This window comes from Monodelphis domestica, chromosome 4 (assembly GCF_027887165.1).
Source record: "Monodelphis domestica isolate mMonDom1 chromosome 4, mMonDom1.pri, whole genome shotgun sequence".
In the NCBI taxonomy this organism is placed as follows: domain Eukaryota; kingdom Metazoa; phylum Chordata; class Mammalia; order Didelphimorphia; family Didelphidae; genus Monodelphis; species Monodelphis domestica.
The window spans coordinates 7,449,062-7,456,690 of NC_077230.1; the positions used below are offsets into that span (position 1 = coordinate 7,449,062).

At 35.6% G+C, this 7,629-nt stretch overlaps 1 long non-coding RNA gene across 2 annotated transcripts; it reads left to right on the forward strand.

Moving 5' to 3' along the window:
- The first annotated feature begins 763 nt into the window (after positions 1-763).
- On the forward strand, positions 764-6,554 carry LOC130458934 (uncharacterized). Of its 2 annotated transcripts, none has more exons than XR_008918282.1 (3): positions 764-1,047; positions 2,091-3,193; positions 6,374-6,554. It is a non-coding gene; the product is annotated as an uncharacterized LOC130458934 (long non-coding RNA). The 2 variants fall into 2 exon arrangements; XR_008918281.1 differs by having other exon boundaries at positions 2,091-2,280.
- Positions 6,555-7,629: the final 1,075 nt, after the last annotated feature.

Below are 7,629 nucleotides of genomic sequence, written 5' to 3' on the forward strand. Positions count from 1 at the left end.
GGACCATCCTGCCCATTAAAACTGTATAATTGAAAATGTGTTACCCTAAAAAAAAGAACTACACTTCCCAGGAGCCCACTGACTTCCTGTCCTTACGTACTTCCTGTAGACAGGGGATATTAGGCAAGGACATGAATAATCCCACCTTTTTTTACTTCCTGTCAAGCTTGGTGGCGGTAAAGCGAGCATTTGAACTGATCAGCCATGGGCACGTGGTCTTTATTTTGTATCCTCTTTATTCCTTGATTTCTAATGATCATTTAATAAATCTCTTAAAATATAATATTTTATGATTAGAGATATAATTTTAGATTTTACATTGTTGGTGACTGAAAAGGATGAGAAACTCTCTCAATTTTTTTTTAAAGATAGCCTAGATAATTTATTTAACACACATTTCTCCTGCCAAGGCTTTTTGCCCACCCTCACAAACTCCAACTCTCTTTGGAGCTGCTGCATTTTTCTTTTCCTACTTTTTGCCGAATTGCTTGCTCTCCCTACTGGCTGGGCTATTTTTAGCTGGGAGACTCTTGGTGAAGAAGAGATAAACTGCTTCTCTTGTCCAACTGCTTGAGTTCTTCATTCCTTGTTCCTCCTTTGTGCCAAGCTAGGAGTCAGGGCAAATGGTAAAAAACTAGGGTGTTCTTTCCTTAGGCAACAATTAACCTCCACATGGCAGGTTACCTCGGGGAGGGGGGGAGGTTGGGGGAGGGACAGGGAGAAGGAAGAGACTCTTCCAAACAGAAAGCTGATTACAAGCATGGTGTATTCTATGAAAGAGCAGTGCATTACCTATTTCAAACAGCTTCCAGCTTTAGGATGTTTTTTTTTTTCTTTCTACCACTAATCCTTTCAATTATCCTGCCTGAGATTCAGGGGAGGAAATTCATCCCCCTACAAATCTTTGCCATTTGGGCCTGCCCATTCTCTAAGATTCATCCAGTTTGAGATTTCTCAAACCCATGTTCTCTCTTGCTATGGGAAATACCACAGTTCTGACAAAAGGAATCTGAATGGATGGAGAAAGGAATTCTAAAGAGATTGGAGGTGAAGATTTTAAGCCTTTTCAGACTCCATTATTTTTATGAAAGTCTCTGTATTTTATCATATTTTGCTGATTGTTTTATTTAATATTTAATTTTGTTGTTTTAAGTTCATATATTAATATATTTGATACTGTTCTGTTACACTGAATCATTTTAAACTACTATGTTTTAACTATTAGACATATTCTGTGACCTTTCCCCTATGGCTACTGAACAAAATAGTAAAAATATTGTAAAAGCCCACAAACATTTTTTTTCCATTTTCCATTTGTTAATTGTCACGTAGATGATGGATGAACTCCACCTGGCTAACAACCTTTAGAGAATTTAATAAGATAAGAATTTAATTGTAATGTTAAGGGGTCTTCAGAAATAATTTTAATTAACTAGTGGATTCTGAATGAATGAGGGGTTTTTTGTATTTATATTTTAAAGAATGTTGAATCAAAGATAGAGAAACAAAGAAATGTTCCTACCAATGTATCTATATGAAGCAGGAAGCCAAAAAGAGCTCCTGTAAAATTCTTCAGTTTAATTTACTTTCAGCAGAACAATCTAGATTTCTTGGTGATGTTCCAGACCCAAATAAGTTTTACTTTGTTTAAAAATATATTTGCCAAGGTTGAAAGATTTGCTATGTGTAAAAATTGTGATAAAAATCCATCAGTTCATAGGTTTTTTTTTTTATCATACAGCAGCTTATATGAAATGTGATAGTGGGTTTGTTTGCTATTGTAATTAATTGGGATATTGTGAATTTGGGGGATTTTGGTACTCCTTTGAATGTGCATTATCTACTGTATTACTGTTTTATTCTGAAAATTGTTTGTACTCACACAGTGGTTAAGTTAAAAAGGAAAAGGGTCTCTTTTTTTTTGGTGAGAATATTTTTCTTTAACTTTTTTTTATTTTGTGATAATATAAGTTTAAAATATGTTTGCTATAATGTCAATGCATACCCCAAAAGCTTTAGACTATAAAATGATGCCATTGATTGTTTAAAAAAGTTATGGGACTTTGCTTAATGATTCTGTCTGATTCCAGGACAAGAGAATACAAAAGGAGCCATTGCACAGTGCCAAAGAAACACAAAGCTAAACTGCATAGTGCCAACTGAGCACAAAGTCAAAGAGACCAACCAATCCCAATGGGATTGATGAAAATTTGGAGGCAAGACAAAAGGACCTGAACTTGTGTGGGGTTTGAGGTTGTAGCTGTTTAACTTGTGTTAAAGGTAGGTCTTCCTTGTCCCATATTCCTTCAAGTATCTCAAATTTGGTTCCTACCTGGCTCTTATAATCTAGTCCCTTTTCTGTCTTTCATGGTGTGGCAAACTTTCTATAGTCCTGCCTACTGATTGGGCAAATGCACAATTGTTTAAATCACTTTAATTGGGCCCTGATTCAAGGACCTGTTATAGACTTATTTTTCCTTTTTCTTAGAATTTTTACACATAAGACTTCGATAGTTTATATTTCATCCAGAAATTATCTTTTTTTATTTGGATTTTTTGATGTTTTTAATTTCTCTTGCCAATTGATTCTTTTACCTCATAACACAGCCATTTATTCCTAACTGATCCCTGTGTTTTTCAACACCCTCTTCAGGAGGAAATGTATAATTATTCTAAATTGCAAAGTTTAAATTCTTTTTGAGAATAATTTTAGGTTAAGAAACATGTTACCTCTCCAAATCCAGAAAGTGAACTGTTTGGAGAAGGCACCATGAAGATGCTTCCACAGACAACAAGCTGCACCAGAAGATCCAGAGTGAACTTTGGGATATGGTGATTTGAACTGTGTGGGATTGAATGCATTTGTTTTGTATGTATACTCTTATGCCAAAGAGGACTGCCTCCTAGCTGGCTTTTTGTCAATGCACCTAGAAATCATTGGTTTTGTTCTCTTATCCTCAAATTATTGTAATTTCAAAGTTGGTTATGTTTATAAGATCCATTGATAAGACTAGTCTTCCATGGATCTCAGGGGGAATGTATAATTGAAAATCTCTTACCCTATAAAAAAGAACTACATTTCCCAGGAGCCCACTGACTTCCTGTCCTTATGTACTTCCTGTATTCAGGGGATATTAGGCAAGGACGTAAAGGATCCCACCTTCTTTTACTTCATGTCCCGAGCTTTGTGGTGGTAAGTTTGAACTGGTTGATCAGCATGGGCATGTGGTCTTTATTTTGTATCCTCTTTATTCCTTGATTTCTAATGATCATTTAATAAATCTCTAAAATATAATATTTTTATTATTGAGATTTAATTTTACAAAACAAAAATTTACAAAACACAACTTGGGGCAGAGATCTAGGCTGGCATACTGTGATTGCCCTAGTGAAAGGAGTGAAAAGAGGCTGAGATGCTTTGAGATTCAGCCTCCAAGGAAATCTTTATGAGAAGCTGATAAGTGATTATTAAAGGAAAATAAGGTATGTGTTGGGGGGTGGGAGTGGGAAAGAGAACAGAAATTACCAACCATCTCAAGAAGAAAACTCAAAGTTTTTGAATATAACAGATAAATCAGCATGAAAACATTAACAGCAGAAAGAAATATGGTGTCCAGCCTTAGTAAATGGGTTTAGGCATTCATGATTAGCTATTCAAATAGAAAATACTACAAAGTGAAAGAAAATGATTCAACATTTGGTGAAACAAAAGACTGTGAAATTTGAGGATAATATGGAACCACAACACACTGTTTCTGATTGGTTCAATAGAGAAATGAAAACTATGAAAGGAGAGTTTATGGCCTATATAGCAAAAATAATGGGCAAAATGGAATCTGTGATGACAAATCCTACTAAAGAATCAAAAGAGAGAATAGATTGGAAAAATGAATATACAGAAGCAAAAGCCAATCTAGAAGAAGAAAAGCAAAAACCAGTAACATTCAAAGAAACTATATTCTCTATGAAAGCAAAACATACTGACCTCAAAGACAGGAGACAGCCTAAAAATCAGAGGCCCCCAGAAGAACGTGACAGAACAAAAAAAGTTAACACCATTAACATCATTTAAAAAAGAACTGGACAGAAGTGAAAATATAGAGAATGAAATACCATTGAAGGAACTCATAGATTTCCTCTGGGGGGAAAAGGCCCAAAGCTGCAAACTCCAAGACATATAGTAGTTAAATTTAACAATTTAATTCAGAAACAATAACTTCTCTGAGTCATCAGGAGAATGGCCTTCAAATCAAAGGAAAGGAAGCAGAAAATGCCGGAGGGAATAGAATAATCTGGAAAAGGATATCAAATGCCCAAGACAACCATACCCTTTTGAACCAGATTCCATTACTGTGCTTATACCCCATGGAAGTTATTGATAAGAAGAACGTCCCTATCTACACCAAACTATTTATTTGTTATTGTTCCGTCATTTCAGCCATGCCTGACTCTTTGTAAACCCATTGGGGTTTTCTTGCAAAGCCGTTGGAATGGTTTCCCATTTCTTTCTCTAGCTCATTTTATATATGAGGCAATTGAGGTTAAGTGACTTGCCCAGTGTCACACACCTATTTAAGTATTTGAGGCCAGATTTGAACTCAGGAAGATGAGTCTTCTTTACTGCAGGCGTGGTGCTCTCTCAGCTGTGCCACCTCACTACTAAACATTTTTGAGATAACAAAGAATTGGAAACAAAGTAGATGATTCTCAATTGGGGAATGGCTGGGCAAAATGGAGTACCTAAATGTAATGAAATAGTACTATGCTAATAAATGATGCATGTAATGAATACAGAGATGCACAGAAAGATTTACTGATGCAGACAGAAGTTAAGTGTAGCCAAGGAAAAAATAGGCACAGTTATTACAAGAATGGAAATGGAAAAAAACAACGAAAAACCTTGAAATGAAAAGTGGATACAACAAAATTATGAAAATCAAGCATTACTTAAATGAAGAGAAATTAGAAAGCCCGAACCCACCTTTTATTGAAGTGTGTTACACACTGGACCTATCTGGGGACTTTTTTCGATCTATCTATCAGTTGTGCCATTTTTTTTTACTCTTTAAAATACTATATGGGATTATATGGGATGACTATCGGGGAGGGGCAGGAAGGAAACATGCCAGAGACATTTCTCGGTCCACTCATGAAGATCTAGTCCAGTCCAGTCCAATGTGCACTTGTAGACAGAAAGTCATTGTTCCTAAAATGAGAAAAATAAGTTTAAATATTTCTTCCTCTAAAATACATCCTATCGAATTTTGTTTTAATCATAGGATAAATTGACTAAAATGTGAAGCTTCGTATTTTCTGGCCATGCCTAGCAGATTTGCCCACATCCTTAGTTCTGCATTCGGCTTCATCAATAAATTCGAGGAGCACTTTACTCCTAAAGTAATGAAAGCCACATGATGCTGCTCATGAACTTAAAGAAAATGGAGCAAGTGCCTATGGTTTTTCTAACTCTCCAAAATGAGATCAAGCATTGGCTAAATTAAACATTTAACGAATTTACTGAGTATCACAAATGTTGAAATATGACGTGTTACATGTATACACATTTTCACCATGTCAGGACAACTCTGAGCCTTGTAAAGAAGATATTGTCCAGAACGGTTTTCATGCTTTAATCAGACAACAAAGAAGAATTTATTAAGCTCCTACTATGTGCTCAGTACTTAGGAAATCCAGAGAAAAATATAAAATGGTCTCTGCAATCAAAAAGTTTACATTCTTTCAGGACAAAATAAAAACAAAAACCTTTTTATTGAGCAAAAGGTGAATAAAACAGGCTTTATATTACTGCCATGTATTTTTCTAACAGAATGTTAAAAAAAAAAACTTGCTAACTGAGATATTTCTGTATGTATGGGAAGCAAGCAATCCAACATATGGATTACATTATCCGTGGAGCTGATTTGATTTTATAGCACACACTAAAAAGGAGCATGCAGGAGCCTAAATTTAATAAAACTGAAACTTTCACTGATACATACAACCAATAAGCTTTTAAGCAGCTTGTGTGCTTAGTAAGTGAGATTACGTATGTAAAGCATTTTTGCAAACCTTAAGGTGCTTTATAATTATCAGGATCACTGCAGGATCATTGCAATATTACTAAATCCTGAAGCCAAAATTTGCTTTTACAAATGAATACAGCAAATAAAGTTACTCTTTACTAGCTCTGGCCATTTGGGCATAGCTGTGATCCAATCTGTTAAAATGTAATTATTTCCTATATTGCAAGACGCTTTGAAGTACTCATTAAATCCATATAACTCCCTAGATGGTCTCCTGTCTGGATGATTAGAATTTTGAATTGCGAAGGATTGCAGTGATTCCCTCAAAAATATTTTTCTTTGTGTTGTAGAGCTGCCCAGTCACATGATCAAATCTAATGAAACATTTCGTGCTTCCATGGGCTTCCATGAACACGGACACAAACGATTCATAGATGGACCATCTCATGCCCCAGAGTAGTGGTCTCCAAAGTTGAATATGCATGCCAGAACTGGTACAGAAGACAATCCTTTGGAGTAGAGGAAGAAATGACCTTGTTATTTAATATATTTATTAAAGATAAAGTATAAAAGAAATTCAAAGTTTATTCTTTTCTATCTTGTTCTTTGTATATTAGAATATTGTTGATGACGTTCAAAATAAAAATAGAATTTGTATTTATACTTATTTTTAATCTACAAAAGGAAAGAAATTCTGCTTTGCTCATCTTTAAACATGGGTTGGCACCCTCATTTAGGCATATACAACACATAAACTATTTTGAGGGAAGAGGGGGAGTTTCCCATCATGGGGGGGGGGATGACTGTGGAACCCTTGCCCATTCATTTCAGGGTATTGTGATGTAGTGTAGTTAATAAATCACAGAGTAGGAGTAGTTGCCTAGTTTTCAGTATTTGCCCAAATGAACAGATTTTTCTCATTTTTATTTTCCCCCTACCACCATCGTTCAGCAATCTCTCTTTTAAGGTTCATGCAGTCCACATCTACCACCCAATTAAAATCTTGGTGACTTGTTAACAGATCTCCAGGGCATTCTCCTTCTTCCTCAATGAGTACGGTATCTAGCTCATAATTTTTGTCTCCTCAACTCTTACTAAAGAACTTCAACATATATATTGAAATCTCCATAGCACTTTAGCCTCCCGGTTCCTCGATTTACTAATTTCTTCTGACTTACTCCTCCACCCCACCCCATCTACACACAAATATGGTCATGTGGTTGATCTTGCCATTACCCATAAATACACCACTTTCATTTATGAGTTAAGGGTGGCTCAGTGGATAGAGCAGAAGTCCAGGATTTGAGAAGACTCACATTTATGAAGTCAAATCTGGCTTCAGACACTTACTAACGATGTGACTCTGGACAAGTCACAACTGCATTTACCTTAGTTCCTTATCTGCAAAATGAGCTAAAGAAGGAAATGGCAAAACTATATCAGTATCTTTGACAAAAAAAAACAAAAACCCAAATGGGGTCACAAAGAGTTGGACATGACTGAAATGACTGGACAACAACATGTTCATGAACTCTGAAATTCCCTTATCTGATCGAAACCTATTGGATTTCCACCTCTCCAATACCAACACTAATTTCCACCTTCC